This window comes from Chanodichthys erythropterus, chromosome 20 (genome assembly GCF_024489055.1).
Source record: "Chanodichthys erythropterus isolate Z2021 chromosome 20, ASM2448905v1, whole genome shotgun sequence".
Classification (NCBI taxonomy): Eukaryota; Metazoa; Chordata; class Actinopteri; order Cypriniformes; family Xenocyprididae; genus Chanodichthys; species Chanodichthys erythropterus.
The window spans coordinates 18,555,403-18,578,224 of NC_090240.1; positions in this window are offsets into that span (position 1 = coordinate 18,555,403).

The following is a 22,822-nucleotide window of genomic DNA, read 5'->3' on the forward strand; positions in this document are numbered from 1 at the left end:
TATCTCTGCATCAGAGCATCATAGAGACATGGCGGATGGCTCTTTTGACTAATGCTAGCAAACTGGGCTTCCAACATGCTACACATGCTAGCAGTGAATAGCTACATGCTAATAGTGATTAGCTTAGGGTTTAAACATGACACAAACTAGTAAAAATGTGTTAGCATCATGCTGGTAACATGCTAATTGTGTTAGCATCATGTTAGTAGCATGCTAATCATGTTAGCATCATGCTAGAAAACATGCTAATCATGTTAGCATCTTGTTAAATACATGCTAACAACATGCTAATCATGTTATCATCTTGTTAAAACCATGCTAATCATGTTAGCATGTTGCTAGCATTATGCTAACATGATTAGCATATTGTTTAAAACATGTTAGCAGCATGCTAAGGGTGTTAGCATCATGGTTGCAACATGCTAATCATGTTAGCATCTTGCTAAAAACATCCTAGCAGGACGGTAATTATGTTAGCATAGTTTTGCCACTGCAAGCACCATTCACATTTTCTTCAGGAAATGTACATTCTAGTATTGTAATTACTATTCACCTGAACAAAACTTTGGCGCGTAACTCGTCCCGCACCGTTTGTCGTAGACCCACGAATGAGGTGTCAAATCGACCGGCTTATTGAGGAGAGGTGTGCTATGACTTTTCTAAGCGATTGGGTGTACGATGTTCGCACAGCGTACGAAAAAACGGCTGAAAAAACTCCCATAGACTTAACATGGGGGCCAAATCTGTGAGATCATATCTTTGGTTTAGATGGTCATAGAGACTTGGGGCTGGGCTCTTTTGGCTCGGCCTATCAAGCCGCCAATAAGTAGTGACTTTATGGCCACGCCCTAGCAACCAATTACAGCACCCTAGCAACCGGGTTCTGAATTTTGCCACTGCAAGCACCATTCACATTTTCTTCAGGAAATGTACATTCTAGTTAATGGTGCTTGCCAAAGGCAAAGCTCCATTCTTATTCTTCTGCATACTTATTAATGGTGCTCAATTCTTATTCTTCTGCATACTTATTATTCTTCTTCTTCTTCTTCTGGACACAATTTCTGCGCGCTACTCCTCCCGCAGTTTTTGTCATAGACCCATGAATGAGGTGTCAAATCGACCGGCTCATTGAGGACAGGTGTGCTATGACTTTTATAAGCGATCGGGTGTACGATGTTCGTCCGGCGGGCGAAAAAGTAGCGAAAAAAAATCCCATAGACTTTGCATTGGGACAAACTTTGATGAGTAATAGCTCCTAACGAGAATTTCATAGAAACATGTGGGTTACCACGTTTGAAGAGCCTGATAGGCTCTCTCAGACCATACCTCAAAATGGGGTGTAAGTTGTACCCCTGGGGCGCAAGAGCTGCCCAAAGTTGCCCCATAGACATACTATGGTGAAGCCGTGCCCATGAACCAGGAAGTACTGTGTTTTTCCTACTATGGGAAATTACATAGGGATTTTGTATTGAACATAACTCTGGATCACAATGTCTTAAAGACAAGGGGGTGGGCTCATTTTACTCAGGCAACCAATCAGTGTCTCAGGTTCATTGTGAAGCTATCAAGCCACGCCCTAGCAACCATATAGAGCACCATAGCAACAAGTTCCATAGACTTCCATTGAAAAAGATCAAATGAATATCTTTGGATAGGAGTGTCATAGAAACATGAGGGTGGGCTCATTTGACTCGGGGCAGCAAACGGCCAATCACGAATCACCTTAAACACTTCATAGCCACGTCCTAGCAACCATTTAGAGCACCCTAGCAACCCAAAGCAAAGAGGGATATCTTCAAATCTGAATATCATAGAGGCATGGGGGTTGGTTTATATCATTCATACTGGCAAGCAGCCTTTGGTTTATCATTACTGGCAGCTGCCAAGCCACTGCCTAGCAACCAAACAGAATACCCTAGCAAATGTTTTGCAAGATCTATATCTCTGCATCAGAGCATCATAGAGACATGGCGGTTGGCTCTGTTGACTCATGCTAGCAAACTGGACTTCCAACATGCTACACATGCTTTCAGTGAATAGCTACATGCTAATAGTGATTAGCTTAGGGTTTAAACATGACACAAACTAGTAAAAATGTGTTAGCTGAATGCTGGTAACATGCTAATTGTGTTAGCATCATGCTAGTAGCATGCTAATCATGTTAGCATCATGCTAGCAAACATGCTAATTATGTTAGCATCTTGTTAAAAACATGCTAACAACATGGTAATCATGCTAGCATCATGCTAGCATTATGTTAATCATGTTAGCATGTTGCTAGCATTATGCTAACAAGATTAGCATCTTTTTCTAAAAACATGCTAGCAGCATGCTAAGGGTGTTAACATTATGCTAACATGATTAGCATCTTTCTAAAAACATGTTAGCAGCATGCTAAGGGTGTTAGCATAATGCTAGCAACATGCTAATCATGTTAGCATCTTGCTAAAAACATCCTAGCTGGACGGTAATTATGTTAGCATAATGCTAATCAAGAGTGCCGAGTTTTGCCACTGCAAGCACCATTCACATTTTCTTCAGGAAATGTACATTCTAGTATTGTAATTACTATTCACCTGAACAAAACTTTGGCGCGTAACTCGTCTCGCAGTTTTTGACGTAGATCCACGAATGAGGTGTCAAATCGACCGGCTTATTGAGGAGAGGTGTGCTATGACTTTTCTAAGCAATCAGGTGTACGATGTTCGCACAGCGTACGAAAAAACGGCTGAAAAAACTCCCATAGACTTAACATGGGGGCCAAATCTGTGAGATCATATCTTTGGTTTAGAAGGTCATAGAGACTTGGGGCTGGGCTCTTTTGACTCGGCCTATCAAGCCGCCAATAGGTAGTTTCATAGCCACGCCCTAGCAACCAATTACAGCACCCTAGCAACCGAGTCCGGTGTTTTGCCACTGCAAGCACCATTCACATTTTCTTCAGGAAATGTACATTCTAGTTAATGGTGCTTGCCAAAGGCAAAGCTCCATTCTTATTCTTCTGCATACTTATTATTAATGGTGCTTGCCAAAGGCAAAGCTCCATTCTTATTCTTCTGCATACTTATTATTCTTCTTCTTCTTCTTCTGGACACAATTTCTGCGCGCTACTCCTCCCGCAGTTTTTGTCATAGACCCATGAATGAGGTGTCAAATCGACCGGCTCATTGAGGACAGGTGTGCTATGACTTTTATAAGCGATCGGGTGTACGATGTTCGTCCGGCGGGCGAAAAAGTAGCGAAAAAAATCCCATAGACTTTGCATTGGGACAAACTTTGATGAGTAATAGCTCCTAACGAGAATTTCATAGAAACATGTGGGTTACCACGTTTGAAGAGCCTGATAGGCTCTCTCAGACCATACCTCAAAATGGGGTGTAAGTTGTACCCCTGGGGCGCAAGAGCTGCCCAAAGTTGCCCCATAGACATACTATGGTGAAGCCGTGCCCATGAACCAGGAAGTACTGTGTTTTTCCTACTATGGGAAATTACATAGGGATTTTGTATTGAACATAACTCTGGATCACAATGTCATAGAGACAAGGGGGTGGGCCCATTTTACTCAGGCAACCAATCAGTCTCTCAGGATCATTGTGAAGCTATCAAGCCACGCCCTAGCAACCATATAGAGCACCATAGCAACAAGTTCCATTGACTTCCATTGAAAAAGATCAAATGAATATCTTTGGATAGAAGTGTCGTACAAACAAGAGGGTGGGCTCATTTGACTGGAGGCAGCAAACCGCCAATCACAAATCACCTTAAAGACATCATAGCCACGCCTTAGCAACCATTTAAAGCACCCTAGCAACCCAAAGCATAGGCAGATATCTTCAAATCTGAATATCATAGAGGCATGGGGATTGGTTTATATCATTTATACTGGCAAGCAGCCTTTGGTTTATCATTACTAGCAGCTGCCAAGCCACTCCCTAGCAACCAAACAGAGTACCCTAGCAACCGTTTTGCAAGATCTATATCTCTGCATCAGAACATCATAAAGACATGGGGGTTGGTTTATATTGTCAAGCAGCCTTTGGAGTATCATCATTGGTAGCTGCCAAGCCACTCCTTAGCAACCAAACAGAGTACCCTAGCAACCGTTTAGCAAGATCTATATCTCTGCATCAGAGCATCATAGAGACATGGCGGTTGGCTCTTTTGACTCATGCTAGCAAACTGAACTTCCAACATGCTACACATGCTAGCAGTGAATAGCTACATGCTAATAGTGATTAGCTTAGGGTTTAAACATGACACAAACTAGTAAAAATGTGTTACATCATGCTGGTAACATGCTAATTGTGTTAGCATCATGCTAGTAGCATGCTAATCATGTTAGCATCATCCAACCAAAAATGCTAATTATCTAAGCATCTTGTTAAAAACATGCTAGCAACATGGTAATCATGCTAGCATCATGCTAGCATTATGCTAATCATGTTAGCATGTTGCTAGAATTATCCTAACATGATTAGCATCTTTCTAAAAACATGCTAGCAGCATGCTAAGGGTGTTAGCATTATGCTAGCAACAAATGCTAATCATGTTAGCATGTTGCTAGCATAATGCTAACATGATTAGCATCTTTCTAAAAACATGCTAGCAGCATGCTAAGGGTGTTAGCATAATGCTAGCAACATGCTAATCATGTTAGCATCTTGATAAAAACATCCTAGCAGGACGGTAATTATGTTAGCATCATGCTAATCAAGAGTGCCGAGTTTTGCCACTGCAAGCACCATTCACATTTTCTTCAGGAAATGTACATTCTAGTATTGTAATTACTATTCACCTGAACAAAACTTTGGCGCGTAACTCGTCCCGCACCGTTTGTCGTAGACCCACATATGAGGTGTCAAATCGACCGGCTTATTGAGGAGAGGTGTGCTATGACTTTTCTAAGCGATCGGGTGTACGATGTTCGCACAGCGTACGAAAAAACGGCTGAAAAACTCCCATAGACTTAACATTGGGTCAAAATCTGTGAGATCATATCTTTGGATCAGAAGGTCATAGAGACTTGGGGCTGGGCTCTTTTGATTCGGCCAGCCAATAAGTAGTGACACAGCAACTTCATAGCCACGCCCTAGCAACCAATTACAGCACCCTAGCAACCGGGGCCGAATTTTGCCACTGCAAGCACCATTCACATTTTCTTCAGGAAATGTACATTCTAGTTCTTCTTCTTCTTCTTCTGGACACAATTTCTGCGCGCTACTCCTCCCGCAGTTTTTGTCATAGACCCATGAATGAGGTGTCAAATCGACCGGCTCATTGAGGACAGGTGTGCTATGACTTTTATAAGCGATCGGGTGTACGATGTTCGTCCGGCGGGCGAAAAAGTAGCGAAAAAAATCCCATAGACTTTGCATTGGGACAAACTTTGATGAGTAATAGCTCCTAACGAGAATTTCATAGAAACATGTGGGTTACCACGTTTGAAGAGCCTGATAGGCTCTCTCAGACCATACCTCAAAATGGGGTGTAAGTTGTACCCCTGGGGCGCAAGAGCTGCCCAAAGTTGCCCCATAGACATACTATGGTGAAGCCGTGCCCATGAACCAGGAAGTACTGTGTTTTTCCTACTATGGGAAATTACATAGGGATTTTGTATTGAACATAACTCTGGATCACAATGTCTTAAAGACAAGGGGGTGGGCTCATTTTACTCAGGCAACCAATCAGTGTCTCAGGTTCATTGTGAAGCTATCAAGCCACGCCCTAGCAACCATATAGAGCACCATAGCAACAAGTTCCATAGACTTCCATTGAAAAAGATCAAATGAATATCTTTGGATAGGAGTGTCATAGAAACATGAGGGTGGGCTCATTTGACTCGGGGCAGCAAACGGCCAATCACGAATCACCTTAAACACTTCATAGCCACGTCCTAGCAACCATTTAGAGCACCCTAGCAACCCAAAGCAAAGAGGGATATCTTCAAATCTGAATATCATAGAGGCATGGGGGTTGGTTTATATCATTCATACTGGCAAGCAGCCTTTGGTTTATCATTACTGGCAGCTGCCAAGCCACTGCCTAGCAACCAAACAGAATACCCTAGCAAATGTTTTGCAAGATCTATATCTCTGCATCAGAGCATCATAGAGACATGGCGGTTGGCTCTGTTGACTCATGCTAGCAAACTGGACTTCCAACATGCTACACATGCTTTCAGTGAATAGCTACATGCTAATAGTGATTAGCTTAGGGTTTAAACATGACACAAACTAGTAAAAATGTGTTAGCTGAATGCTGGTAACATGCTAATTGTGTTAGCATCATGCTAGTAGCATGCTAATCATGTTAGCATCATGCGAGCAAACATGCTAATTATGTTAGCATCTTGTTAAAAACATGCTAACAACATGGTAATCATGCTAGCATCATGCTAGCATTATGTTAATCATGTTAGCATGTTGCTAGCATTATGCTAACAAGATTAGCATCTTTTTCTAAAAACATGCTAGCAGCATGCTAAGGGTGTTAACATTATGCTAACATGATTAGCATCTTTCTAAAAACATGTTAGCAGCATGCTAAGGGTGTTAGCATAATGCTAGCAACATGCTAATCATGTTAGCATCTTGCTAAAAACATCCTAGCTGGACGGTAATTATGTTAGCATAATGCTAATCAAGAGTGCCGAGTTTTGCCACTGCAAGCACCATTCACATTTTCTTCAGGAAATGTACATTCTAGTATTGTAATTACTATTCACCTGAACAAAACTTTGGCGCGTAACTCGTCTCGCAGTTTTTGACGTAGATCCACGAATGAGGTGTCAAATCGACCGGCTTATTGAGGAGAGGTGTGCTATGACTTTTCTAAGCAATCAGGTGTACGATGTTCGCACAGCGTACGAAAAAACGGCTGAAAAAACTCCCATAGACTTAACATGGGGGCCAAATCTGTGAGATCATATCTTTGGTTTAGAAGGTCATAGAGACTTGGGGCTGGGCTCTTTTGACTCGGCCTATCAAGCCGCCAATAACTAGTGACACAGCAACTTCATAGCCACGCCCTAGCAACCAATTACAGCACCCTAGCAACCGAGTCTGGTGTTTTGCCACTGCAAGCACCATTCACATTTTCTTCAGGAAATGTACATTCTAGTTAATGGTGCTTGCCAAAGGCAAAGCTCCATTCTTATTCTTCTGCATACTTATTATTCTTCTTCTTCTTCTTCTGGACACAATTTCTGCGCGCTACTCCTCCCGCAGTTTTTGTCATAGACCCATGAATGAGGTGTCAAATCGACCGGCTCATTGAGGACAGGTGTGCTATGACTTTTATAAGCGATCGGGTGTACGATGTTCGTCCGGCGGGCGAAAAAGTAGCGAAAAAAATCCCATAGACTTTGCATTGGGACAAACTTTGATGAGTAATAGCTCCTAACGAGAATTTCATAGAAACATGTGGGTTACCACGTTTGAAGAGCCTGATAGGCTCTCTCAGACCATACCTCAAAATGGGGTGTAAGTTGTACCCCTGGGGCGCAAGAGCTGCCCAAAGTTGCCCCATAGACATACTATGGTGAAGCCGTGCCCATGAACCAGGAAGTACTGTGTTTTTCCTACTATGGGAAATTACATAGGGATTTTGTATTGAACATAACTCTGGATCACAATGTCATAGAGACAAGGGGGTGGGCCCATTTTACTCAGGCAACCAATCAGTCTCTCAGGATCATTGTGAAGCTATCAAGCCACGCCCTAGCAACCATATAGAGCACCATAGCAACAAGTTCCATTGACTTCCATTGAAAAAGATCAAATGAATATCTTTGGATAGAAGTGTCGTACAAACAAGAGGGTGGGCTCATTTGACTGGAGGCAGCAAACCGCCAATCACAAATCACCTTAAAGACATCATAGCCACGCCTTAGCAACCATTTAAAGCACCCTAGCAACCCAAAGCATAGGCAGATATCTTCAAATCTGAATATCATAGAGGCATGGGGATTGGTTTATATCATTTATACTGGCAAGCAGCCTTTGGTTTATCATTACTAGCAGCTGCCAAGCCACTCCCTAGCAACCAAACAGAGTACCCTAGCAACCGTTTTGCAAGATCTATATCTCTGCATCAGAACATCATAAAGACATGGGGGTTGGTTTATATTGTCAAGCAGCCTTTGGAGTATCATCATTGGTAGCTGCCAAGCCACTCCTTAGCAACCAAACAGAGTACCCTAGCAACCGTTTAGCAAGATCTATATCTCTGCATCAGAGCATCATAGAGACATGGCGGTTGGCTCTTTTGACTCATGCTAGCAAACTGAACTTCCAACATGCTACACATGCTAGCAGTGAATAGCTACATGCTAATAGTGATTAGCTTAGGGTTTAAACATGACACAAACTAGTAAAAATGTGTTACATCATGCTGGTAACATGCTAATTGTGTTAGCATCATGCTAGTAGCATGCTAATCATGTTAGCATCATGCTAGCAAACATGCTAATTATGTTAGCATCTTGTTAAAAACATGCTAGCAACATGGTAATCATGCTAGCATCATGCTAGCATTATGCTAATCATGTTAGCATGTTGCTAGCATTATGCTAACATGATTAGCATCTTTCTAAAAACATGCTAGCAGCATGCTAAGGGTGTTAGCATTATGCTAGCAACAAATGCTAATCATGTTAGCATGTTGCTAGCATAATGCTAACATGATTAGCATCTTTCTAAAAACATGCTAGCAGCATGCTAAGGGTGTTAGCATAATGCTAGCAACATGCTAATCATGTTAGCATCTTGATAAAAACATCCTAGCAGGACGGTAATTATGTTAGCATCATGCTAATCAAGAGTGCCGAGTTTTGCCACTGCAAGCACCATTCACATTTTCTTCAGGAAATGTACATTCTAGTATTGTAATTACTATTCACCTGAACAAAACTTTGGCGCATAACTCGTCCCGCACCGTTTGTCGTAGACCCATGAATGAGGTGTCAAATCGACCGGCTTATTGAGGAGAGGTGTGCTATGACTTTTCTAAGTGATCGGGTGTACGATGTTCGCAGAGCGTACGAAAAAACGGCTGAAAAAACTCCCATAGACTTAACATGGGGGCCAAATCTGTGAGATCATATCTTTAGTTTAGAAGTTCGTAGAGACTTGGGGCTGGGCTCTTTTGATTCGGCCAGCCAATAAGTAGTGACACAGCAACTTCATAGCCACGTCCTAGCAACCAATTACAGCACCCTAGCAACCGGTGCCGAATTTTGCCACTGCAAGCACCATTCACATTTTCTTCAGGAAATGTACATTCTAGTATTGTAATTACTATTCACCTAGACAAAACTTTGGCGCGTAACTTGTCCAGCACCGTTTGTCGTAGACCCACGAATGAGGTGTCAAATCGACCGGCTTATTGAGGAGAGGTGTGCTATGACTTTTCTAAGCGATCGGGTGTACGATATTCGCACAGCGGACGAAAAATCGTCTGAAAAATGTCCCATAGACTTAACATGGGGACCAAATCTGTGAGATCGTATATTTGGTTTAGAAGGTCATAGAGACTTGGGGCTGGGCTCTTTTGATTCAGCCAGCCAATACGTAGTGACCCAGCAACTTCATAGCCACGCCCTAGCAACCAATTACAGCACCCTAGCAACCGGTGTCGAATTTTGCCACTGCAAGCACCATTCACATTTTCTTCAGGAAATGTACATTCTAGTATTGTAATTACTATTCACCTGAACAAAACTTTGGCGCGTAACTCGTCCCGCACCGTTTGTTATAGATCCACGAATGAGGTGTCAAATCGACCGGCTTATTGAGGAGAGGTGTGCTATGACTTTTCTAAGCGATCGGGTGTACGATGTTCGCACAGTGTACGAAAAAAATGGCTGAAAAAAACTCCCATAGACTTAACATTGAGTCAAATTCTATGAGATCATATCTTTGGATCAGAAGGTCATAGAGACTTGGGGCTGGGCTCTTTTGATTCGGCCAGCCAATAAGTAGTGACACAGCAACTTCATAGCCACGCCCTAGCAACCAATTACAGCACCATTCACATTTTCTTCAGGAAATGTACATTCTTGTATTGTAATTACTATTCAGCTGAACAAAACTTTGGCGCGTAACTCGTCCCGCACCGTTTGTTGTAGATCCACGAATGAGGTGTCAAATCGATCGGCTCATTGAGGAGAGCTGTGCTATGACTTTTATAAGCGATCGGGTGTACGATGTTTGCACAGTGGACGAAAAAAACGGCTGAAAAAAACTCCCATAGACTTAACAATGGGTCAAAATCTGTGAGATCATATCTTTGGTTTAGAAGGTCATAGAGACTTGGGGCTGGGCTCTTTTGATTCGGCCAGCCAATATGTAGTGACACAGCAACTACATAGCCATGCCCTAGCAACCAATTACAGCACCCTAGCAACCGAGTGGCGAATTTTGCCACTGCAAGCACCATTCACATTTTCTTCAGGAAATGTACATTCTAGTATTGTAATTACTATTCACCTGAACAAAACTTTGGCGCGTAACTCGTCCCGCACCGTTTGTTATAGATCCACGAATGAGGTGTCAAATCGACCGGCTTATTGAGGAGAGGTGTGCTATGACTTTTCTAAGCGATCGGGTGTACGATGTTCGCACAGTGTACGAAAAAAATGGCTGAAAAAAACTCCCATAGACTTAACATTGAGTCAAATTCTATGAGATCATATCTTTGGATCAGAAGGTCATAGAGACTTGGGGCTGGGCTCTTTTGATTCGGCCAGCCAATAAGTAGTGACACAGCAACTTCATAGCCACGCCCTAGCAACCAATTACAGCACCATTCACATTTTCTTCAGGAAATGTACATTCTTGTATTGTAATTACTATTCAGCTGAACAAAACTTTGGCGCGTAACTCGTCCCGCACCGTTTGTTGTAGATCCACGAATGAGGTGTCAAATCGATCGGCTCATTGAGGAGAGCTGTGCTATGACTTTTATAAGCGATCGGGTGTACGATGTTTGCACAGTGGACGAAAAAAACGGCTGAAAAAAACTCCCATAGACTTAACAATGGGTCAAAATCTGTGAGATCATATCTTTGGTTTAGAAGGTCATAGAGACTTGGGGCTGGGCTCTTTTGATTCGGCCAGCCAATATGTAGTGACACAGCAACTTCATAGCCATGCCCTAGCAACCAATTACAGCACCCTAGCAACCGAGTGGCGAATTTTGCCACTGCAAGCACCATTCACATTTTCTTCAGGAAATGTACATTCTAGTATTGTAATTACTATTCACCTGAACAAAACTTTGGCGCGTAACTCGTCCCGCACCGTTTGTCGTAGACCCACGAATGAGGTGTCAAATCGACCGGCTTATTGAGGATAGGTGTGCTATGACTTTTCTAAACGATCGGGTGTACGATGTTCGCACAGCGTACGAAAAAACGGCTGAAAAAACTCCCATAGACTTAACATGGGGGCCAAATCTGTGAGATCATATCTTTGGTTTAGAAGGTCGTAGAGACTTGGGGCTGGGCTCTTTTGATTCGGCCAGCCAATAAGTAGTGACACAGCAACTTCATAGCCACGCCCTAGCAACCAATTACAGCACCCTAGCAACCGAGTCAGGTGTTTTGCCACTGCAAGCACCATTCACATTTTCTTCAGGAAATGTACATTCTAGTATTGTAATTACTATTCACCTGAACAAAACTTTGGCGCGTAACTCGTCCCGCACCGTTTGTCCTAGACCCACAAATGAGGTGTCAAATCGACCGGCTTATTAAGGAGAGGTGTGCTATGACTTTTCTAAGCGATCGGGTGTACGATGTTCGCACAGCGTACGAAAAAAATGGCTGAAAAAACTCCCATACACTTAACATTGGGTCAAAATCTGTGAGATCATATCTTTGGATCAGAAGGTCATAGAGACTTGGGGCTGGGCTCTTTTGATTCGGCCAGCCAATAAGTAGTGGCACAGCAACTTCATAGCCACGCCCTAGCAACCAATTACAGCACCCTAGCAACCGAGTCCGGTGTTTTGCCACTGCAAGCACCATTCACATTTTCTTCAGGAAATGTACATTCTAGTATTGTAATTACTATTCACCTGAACAAAACTTTGGCGCGTAACTCGTCCCGCACCGTTTGTCCTAGACCCACAAATGAGGTGTCAAATCGACCGGCTTATTAAGGAGAGGTGTGCTATGACTTTTCTAAGCGATCGGGTGTACGATGTTCGCACAGCGTACGAAAAAAATGGCTGAAAAAACTCCCATACACTTAACATTGGGTCAAAATCTGTGAGATCATATCTTTGGATCAGAAGGTCATAGAGACTTGGGGCTGGGCTCTTTTGATTCGGCCAGCCAATAAGTAGTGGCACAGCAACTTCATAGCCACGCCCTAGCAACCAATTACAGCACCCTAGCAACCGAGTCCGGTGTTTTGCCACTGCAAGCACCATTCACATTTTCTTCAGGAAATGTACATTCTAGTTAATGGTGCTTGCCAAAGGCAAAGCTCCATTCTTATTCTTCTGCATACTTATTATTCTTCTTCTTCTTCTTCTGGACACAATTTCTGCGCGCTACTCCTCCCGCAGTTTTTGTCATAGACCCATGAATGAGGTGTCAAATCGACCGGCTCATTGAGGACAGGTGTGCTATGACTTTTATAAGCGATCGGGTGTACGATGTTCGTCCGGCGGGCGAAAAAGTAGCGAAAAAATCCCATAGACTTTGCATTGGGACAAACTTTGATGAGTAATAGCTCCTAACGAGAATTTCATAGAAACATGTGGGTTACCACGTTTGAAGAGCCTGATAGGCTCTCTCAGACCATACCTCAAAATGGGGTGTAAGTTGTACCCCTGGGGCGCAAGAGCTGCCCAAAGTTGCCCCATAGACATACTATGGTGAAGCCGTGCCCATGAACCAGGAAGTACTGTGTTTTTCCTACTATGGGAAATTACATAGGGATTTTGTATTGAACATAACTCTGGATCACAATGTCATAGAGACAAGGGGGTGGGCCCATTTTACTCAGGCAACCAATCAGTCTCTCAGGATCATTGTGAAGCTATCAAGCCACGCCCTAGCAACCATATAGAGCACCATAGCAACAAGTTCCATTGACTTCCATTGAAAAAGATCAAATGAATATCTTTGGATAGAAGTGTCGTACAAACAAGAGGGTGGGCTCATTTGACTGGAGGCAGCAAACCGCCAATCACAAATCACCTTAAAGACATCATAGCCACGCCTTAGCAACCATTTAAAGCACCCTAGCAACCCAAAGCATAGGCAGATATCTTCAAATCTGAATATCATAGAGGCATGGGGATTGGTTTATATCATTTATACTGGCAAGCAGCCTTTGGTTTATCATTACTAGCAGCTGCCAAGCCACTCCCTAGCAACCAAACAGAGTACCCTAGCAACCGTTTTGCAAGATCTATATCTCTGCATCAGAACATCATAAAGACATGGGGGTTGGTTTATATTGTCAAGCAGCCTTTGGAGTATCATCATTGGTAGCTGCCAAGCCACTCCTTAGCAACCAAACAGAGTACCCTAGCAACCGTTTAGCAAGATCTATATCTCTGCATCAGAGCATCATAGAGACATGGCGGTTGGCTCTTTTGACTCATGCTAGCAAACTGAACTTCCAACATGCTACACATGCTAGCAGTGAATAGCTACATGCTAATAGTGATTAGCTTAGGGTTTAAACATGACACAAACTAGTAAAAATGTGTTACATCATGCTGGTAACATGCTAATTGTGTTAGCATCATGCTAGTAGCATGCTAATCATGTTAGCATCATGCTAGCAAACATGCTAATTATGTTAGCATCTTGTTAAAAACATGCTAGCAACATGGTAATCATGCTAGCATCATGCTAGCATTATGCTAATCATGTTAGCATGTTGCTAGCATTATGCTAACATGATTAGCATCTTTCTAAAAACATGCTAGCAGCATGCTAAGGGTGTTAGCATTATGCTAGCAACAAATGCTAATCATGTTAGCATGTTGCTAGCATAATGCTAACATGATTAGCATCTTTCTAAAAACATGCTAGCAGCATGCTAAGGGTGTTAGCATAATGCTAGCAACATGCTAATCATGTTAGCATCTTGATAAAAACATCCTAGCAGGACGGTAATTATGTTAGCATCATGCTAATCAAGAGTGCCGAGTTTTGCCACTGCAAGCACCATTCACATTTTCTTCAGGAAATGTACATTCTAGTATTGTAATTACTATTCACCTGAACAAAACTTTGGCGCATAACTCGTCCCGCACCGTTTGTCGTAGACCCATGAATGAGGTGTCAAATCGACCGGCTTATTGAGGAGAGGTGTGCTATGACTTTTCTAAGTGATCGGGTGTACGATGTTCGCAGAGCGTACGAAAAAACGGCTGAAAAAACTCCCATAGACTTAACATGGGGGCCAAATCTGTGAGATCATATCTTTAGTTTAGAAGTTCGTAGAGACTTGGGGCTGGGCTCTTTTGATTCGGCCAGCCAATAAGTAGTGACACAGCAACTTCATAGCCACGTCCTAGCAACCAATTACAGCACCCTAGCAACCGGTGCCGAATTTTGCCACTGCAAGCACCATTCACATTTTCTTCAGGAAATGTACATTCTAGTATTGTAATTACTATTCACCTAGACAAAACTTTGGCGCGTAACTTGTCCAGCACCGTTTGTCGTAGACCCACGAATGAGGTGTCAAATCGACCGGCTTATTGAGGAGAGGTGTGCTATGACTTTTCTAAGCGATCGGGTGTACGATATTCGCACAGCGGACGAAAAATCGTCTGAAAAATGTCCCATAGACTTAACATGGGGACCAAATCTGTGAGATCGTATATTTGGTTTAGAAGGTCATAGAGACTTGGGGCTGGGCTCTTTTGATTCAGCCAGCCAATACGTAGTGACCCAGCAACTTCATAGCCACGCCCTAGCAACCAATTACAGCACCCTAGCAACCGGTGTCGAATTTTGCCACTGCAAGCACCATTCACATTTTCTTCAGGAAATGTACATTCTAGTATTGTAATTACTATTCACCTGAACAAAACTTTGGCGCGTAACTCGTCCCGCACCGTTTGTTATAGATCCACGAATGAGGTGTCAAATCGACCGGCTTATTGAGGAGAGGTGTGCTATGACTTTTCTAAGCGATCGGGTGTACGATGTTCGCACAGTGTACGAAAAAAATGGCTGAAAAAAACTCCCATAGACTTAACATTGAGTCAAATTCTATGAGATCATATCTTTGGATCAGAAGGTCATAGAGACTTGGGGCTGGGCTCTTTTGATTCGGCCAGCCAATAAGTAGTGACACAGCAACTTCATAGCCACGCCCTAGCAACCAATTACAGCACCATTCACATTTTCTTCAGGAAATGTACATTCTTGTATTGTAATTACTATTCAGCTGAACAAAACTTTGGCGCGTAACTCGTCCCGCACCGTTTGTTGTAGATCCACGAATGAGGTGTCAAATCGATCGGCTCATTGAGGAGAGCTGTGCTATGACTTTTATAAGCGATCGGGTGTACGATGTTTGCACAGTGGACGAAAAAAACGGCTGAAAAAAACTCCCATAGACTTAACAATGGGTCAAAATCTGTGAGATCATATCTTTGGTTTAGAAGGTCATAGAGACTTGGGGCTGGGCTCTTTTGATTCGGCCAGCCAATATGTAGTGACACAGCAACTTCATAGCCATGCCCTAGCAACCAATTACAGCACCCTAGCAACCGAGTGGCGAATTTTGCCACTGCAAGCACCATTCACATTTTCTTCAGGAAATGTACATTCTAGTATTGTAATTACTATTCACCTGAACAAAACTTTGGCGCGTAACTCGTCCCGCACCGTTTGTTATAGATCCACGAATGAGGTGTCAAATCGACCGGCTTATTGAGGAGAGGTGTGCTATGACTTTTCTAAGCGATCGGGTGTACGATGTTCGCACAGTGTACGAAAAAAATGGCTGAAAAAAACTCCCATAGACTTAACATTGAGTCAAATTCTATGAGATCATATCTTTGGATCAGAAGGTCATAGAGACTTGGGGCTGGGCTCTTTTGATTCGGCCAGCCAATAAGTAGTGACACAGCAACTTCATAGCCACGCCCTAGCAACCAATTACAGCACCATTCACATTTTCTTCAGGAAATGTACATTCTTGTATTGTAATTACTATTCAGCTGAACAAAACTTTGGCGCGTAACTCGTCCCGCACCGTTTGTTGTAGATCCACGAATGAGGTGTCAAATCGATCGGCTCATTGAGGAGAGCTGTGCTATGACTTTTATAAGCGATCGGGTGTACGATGTTTGCACAGTGGACGAAAAAAACGGCTGAAAAAAACTCCCATAGACTTAACAATGGGTCAAAATCTGTGAGATCATATCTTTGGTTTAGAAGGTCATAGAGACTTGGGGCTGGGCTCTTTTGATTCGGCCAGCCAATATGTAGTGACACAGCAACTTCATAGCCATGCCCTAGCAACCAATTACAGCACCCTAGCAACCGAGTGGCGAATTTTGCCACTGCAAGCACCATTCACATTTTCTTCAGGAAATGTACATTCTAGTATTGTAATTACTATTCACCTGAACAAAACTTTGGCGCGTAACTCGTCCCGCACCGTTTGTCGTAGACCCACGAATGAGGTGTCAAATCGACCGGCTTATTGAGGATAGGTGTGCTATGACTTTTCTAAACGATCGGGTGTACGATGTTCGCACAGCGTACGAAAAAACGGCTGAAAAAACTCCCATAGACAACATAGGGGCCAAATCTGTGAGATCATATCTTTGGTTTAGAAGGTCGTAGAGACTTGGGGCTGGGCTCTTTTGATTCGGCCAGCCAATAAGTAGTGACACAGCAACTTCATAGCCACGCCCTAGCAACCAATTACAGCACCCTAGCAACCGAGTCAGGTGTTTTGCCACTGCAAGCACCATTCACATTTTCTTCAGGAAATGTACATTCTAGTATTGTAATTACTATTCACCTGAACAAAACTTTGGCGCGTAACTCGTCCCGCACCGTTTGTCCTAGACCCACAAATGAGGTGTCAAATCGACCGGCTTATTAAGGAGAGGTGTGCTATGACTTTTCTAAGCGATCGGGTGTACGATGTTCGCACAGCGTACGAAAAAAATGGCTGAAAAAACTCCCATACACTTAACATTGGGTCAAAATCTGTGAGATCATATCTTTGGATCAGAAGGTCATAGAGACTTGGGGCTGGGCTCTTTTGATTCGGCCAGCCAATAAGTAGTGGCACAGCAACTTCATAGCCACGCCCTAGCAACCAATTACAGCACCCTAGCAACCGAGTCCGGTGTTTTGCCACTGCAAGCACCATTCACATTTTCTTCAGGAAATGTACATTCTAGTTAATGGTGCTTGCCAAAGGCAAAGCTCCATTCTTATTCTCCTGCATACTTATTATTATTATTATTAATGGTGCTTGCCAAAGGCAAAGCTCCATTCTTATTCTTCTGCATACTTATTATTCTTCTTCTTCTTCTTCTGGACACAATTTCTGCGCGCTACTCCTCCCGCAGTTTTTGTCATAGACCCATGAATGAGGTGTCAAATCGACCGGCTCATTGAGGACAGGTGTGCTATGACTTTTATAAGCGATCGGGTGTATGATGTTCGTCCGGCGGGCGAAAAAGTAGCGAAAAAATCCCATAGACTTTGCATTGGGACAAACTTTGATGAGTAATAGCTCCTAACGAGAATTTCATAGAAACATGTGGGTTACCACGTTTGAAGAGCCTGATAGGCTCTCTCAGACCATACCTCAAAATGGGGTGTAAGTTGTACCCCTGGGGCGCAAGAGCTGCCCAAAGTTGCCCCATAGACATACTATGGTGAAGCCGTGCCCATGAACCAGGAAGTACTGTGTTTTTCCTACTATGGGAAATTACATAGGGATTTTGTATTGAACATAACTCTGGATCACAATGTCATAGAGACAAGGGGGTGGGCCCATTTTACTCAGGCAACCAATCAGTGTCTCAGGATCATTGTGAAGCTATCAAGCCACGCCCTAGCAACCATATAGAGCACCATAGCAACAAGTTCCATTGACTTCCATTGAAAAAGATCAAATGAATATCTTTGGATAGAAGTGTCGTACAAACAAGAGGGTGGGCTCATTTGACTGGAGGCAGCAAACCGCCAATCACAAATCACCTTAAAGACATCATAGCCACGCCTTAGCAACCATTTAAAGCACCCTAGCAACCCAAAGCATAGGCAGATATCTTCAAATCTGAATATCATAGAGGCATGGGGGTTGGTTTATATCATTTATACTGGCAAGCAGCCTTTGGTTTATCATTACTAGCAGCTGCCAAGCCACTCCCTAGCAACCAAACAGAGTACCCTAGCAACCGTTTTGCAAGATCTATATCTCTGCATCAGAACATCATAAAGACATGGGGGTTGGTTTATATTGTCAAGCAGCCTTTGGAGTATCATCATTGGTAGCTGCCAAGCCACTCCTTAGCAACCAACCAGAGTACCCTAGCAACCGTTTAGCAAGATCTATATCTCTGCATCAGAGCATCATAGAGACATGGCTGTTGGCTCTTTTGACTCATGCTAGCAAACTGAACTTCCAACATGCTACACATGCTAGCAGTGAATAGCTACATGCTAATAGTGATTAGCTTAGGGTTTAAACATGACACAAACTAGTAAAAATGTGTTACATCATGCTGGTAACATGCTAATTGTGTTAGCATCATGCTAGTAGCATGCTAATCATGTTAGCATCATGCAAGCAAACATGCTAATTATGTTAGCATCTTGTTAAAAACATGCTAGCAACATGGTAATCATGCTAGCATCATGCTAGCATTATGCTAATCATGTTAGCATGTTGCTAGCATTATGCTAACATGATTAGCATCTTTCTAAAAACATGCTAGCAGCATGCTAAGGGTGTTAGCATTATGCTAGCAACAAATGCTAATCATGTTAGCATGTTGCTAGCATAATGCTAACATGATTAGCATCTTTCTAAAAACATGCTAGCAGCATGCTAAGGGTGTTAGCATAATGCTAGCAACATGCTAATCATGTTAGCATCTTGATAAAAACATCCTAGCAGGACGGTAATTATGTTAGCATCATGCTAATCAAGAGTGCCGAGTTTTGCCACTGCAAGCACCATTCACATTTTCTTCAGGAAATGTACATTCTAGTATTGTAATTACTATTCACCTGAACAAAACTTTGGCGCGTAACTCGTCCCGCACTGTTTGTCGTAGACCCACGAATGAGGTGTCAAATCGACCGGCTCATTGAGGAGAGGTGTGCTATGACTTTTATAAGCGATCGGGTGTACGATGTTCGCACAGCGTACGAAAAAACGGCTGAAAAAACTCCCATAGACTTAACATGGCGGACAAATCTGTGAGATCATATCTTTGGTTTAGAAGGTCATAGAGACTTGGGGCTGGGCTCTTTTGACTCGGCCTATCAAGCTGCCAATAAGTAGTGACTTCATGGCCACACCCTAGCAACCAATTACAGCACCCTAGCAACCGGGTGCCGAATTTTGCCACTGCAAGCACCATTCACATTTTCTTCAGGAAATGTACATTCTAGTTAATGGTGCTTGCCAAAGGCAAAGCTCCATTCTTATTCTTCTGCATACTTATTATTCTTCTTCTTCTTCTTCTGGACACAATTTCTGCGCGCTACTCCTCCCGCAGTTTTTGTCATAGACCCATGAATGAGGTGTCAAATCGACCGGCTCATTGAGGACAGGTGTGCTATGACTTTTATAAGCGATCGGGTGTACGATGTTCGTCCGGCGGGCGAAAAAGTAGCGAAAAAAATCCCATAGACTTTGCATTGGGACAAACTTTGATGAGTAATAGCTCCTAACGAGAATTTCATAGAAACATGTGGGTTACCACGTTTGAAGAGCCTGATAGGCTCTCTCAGACCATACCTCAAAATGGGGTGTAAGTTGTACCCCTGGGGCGCAAGAGCTGCCCAAAGTTGCCCCATAGACATACTATGGTGAAGCCGTGCCCATGAACCAGGAAGTACTGTGTTTTTCCTACTATGGGAAATTACATAGGGATTTTGTATTGAACATAACTCTGGATCACAATGTCATAGAGACAAGGGGGTGGGCCCATTTTACTCAGGCAACCAATCAGTCTCTCAGGATCATTGTGAAGCTATCAAGCCACGCCCTAGCAACCATATAGAGCACCATAGCAACAAGTTCCATTGACTTCCATTGAAAAAGATCAAATGAATATCTTTGGATAGAAGTGTCGTACAAACAAGAGGGTGGGCTCATTTGACTGGAGGCAGCAAACCGCCAATCACAAATCACCTTAAAGACATCATAGCCACGCCTTAGCAACCATTTAAAGCACCCTAGCAACCCAAAGCATAGGCAGATATCTTCAAATCTGAATATCATAGAGGCATGGGGATTGGTTTATATCATTTATACTGGCAAGCAGCCTTTGGTTTATCATTACTAGCAGCTGCCAAGCCACTCCCTAGCAACCAAACAGAGTACCCTAGCAACCGTTTTGCAAGATCTATATCTCTGCATCAGAACATCATAAAGACATGGGGGTTGGTTTATATTGTCAAGCAGCCTTTGGAGTATCATCATTGGTAGCTGCCAAGCCACTCCTTAGCAACCAAACAGAGTACCCTAGCAACCGTTTAGCAAGATCTATATCTCTGCATCAGAGCATCATAGAGACATGGCGGTTGGCTCTTTTGACTCATGCTAGCAAACTGAACTTCCAACATGCTACACATGCTAGCAGTGAATAGCTACATGCTAATAGTGATTAGCTTAGGGTTTAAACATGACACAAACTAGTAAAAATGTGTTACATCATGCTGGTAACATGCTAATTGTGTTAGCATCATGCTAGTAGCATGCTAATCATGTTAGCATCATGCTAGCAAACATGCTAATTATGTTAGCATCTTGTTAAAAACATGCTAGCAACATGGTAATCATGCTAGCATCATGCTAGCATTATGCTAATCATGTTAGCATGTTGCTAGCATTATGCTAACATGATTAGCATCTTTCTAAAAACATGCTAGCAGCATGCTAAGGGTGTTAGCATTATGCTAGCAACAAATGCTAATCATGTTAGCATGTTGCTAGCATAATGCTAACATGATTAGCATCTTTCTAAAAACATGCTAGCAGCATGCTAAGGGTGTTAGCATAATGCTAGCAACATGCTAATCATGTTAGCATCTTGATAAAAACATCCTAGCAGGACGGTAATTATGTTAGCATCATGCTAATCAAGAGTGCCGAGTTTTGCCACTGCAAGCACCATTCACATTTTCTTCAGGAAATGTACATTCTAGTATTGTAATTACTATTCACCTGAACAAAACTTTGGCGCATAACTCGTCCCGCACCGTTTGTCGTAGACCCATGAATGAGGTGTCAAATCGACCGGCTTATTGAGGAGAGGTGTGCTATGACTTTTCTAAGTGATCGGGTGTACGATGTTCGCAGAGCGTACGAAAAAACGGCTGAAAAAACTCCCATAGACTTAACATGGGGGCCAAATCTGTGAGATCATATCTTTAGTTTAGAAGTTCGTAGAGACTTGGGGCTGGGCTCTTTTGATTCGGCCAGCCAATAAGTAGTGACACAGCAACTTCATAGCCACGTCCTAGCAACCAATTACAGCACCCTAGCAACCGGTGCCGAATTTTGCCACTGCAAGCACCATTCACATTTTCTTCAGGAAATGTACATTCTAGTATTGTAATTACTATTCACCTAGACAAAACTTTGGCGCGTAACTTGTCCAGCACCGTTTGTCGTAGACCCACGAATGAGGTGTCAAATCGACCGGCTTATTGAGGAGAGGTGTGCTATGACTTTTCTAAGCGATCGGGTGTACGATATTCGCACAGCGGACGAAAAATCGTCTGAAAAATGTCCCATAGACTTAACATGGGGACCAAATCTGTGAGATCGTATATTTGGTTTAGAAGGTCATAGAGACTTGGGGCTGGGCTCTTTTGATTCAGCCAGCCAATACGTAGTGACCCAGCAACTTCATAGCCACGCCCTAGCAACCAATTACAGCACCCTAGCAACCGGTGTCGAATTTTGCCACTGCAAGCACCATTCACATTTTCTTCAGGAAATGTACATTCTAGTATTGTAATTACTATTCACCTGAACAAAACTTTGGCGCGTAACTCGTCCCGCACCGTTTGTTATAGATCCACGAATGAGGTGTCAAATCGACCGGCTTATTGAGGAGAGGTGTGCTATGACTTTTCTAAGCGATCGGGTGTACGATGTTCGCACAGTGTACGAAAAAAATGGCTGAAAAAAACTCCCATAGACTTAACATTGAGTCAAATTCTATGAGATCATATCTTTGGATCAGAAGGTCATAGAGACTTGGGGCTGGGCTCTTTTGATTCGGCCAGCCAATAAGTAGTGACACAGCAACTTCATAGCCACGCCCTAGCAACCAATTACAGCACCATTCACATTTTCTTCAGGAAATGTACATTCTTGTATTGTAATTACTATTCAGCTGAACAAAACTTTGGCGCGTAACTCGTCCCGCACCGTTTGTTGTAGATCCACGAATGAGGTGTCAAATCGATCGGCTCATTGAGGAGAGCTGTGCTATGACTTTTATAAGCGATCGGGTGTACGATGTTTGCACAGTGGACGAAAAAAACGGCTGAAAAAAACTCCCATAGACTTAACAATGGGTCAAAATCTGTGAGATCATATCTTTGGTTTAGAAGGTCATAGAG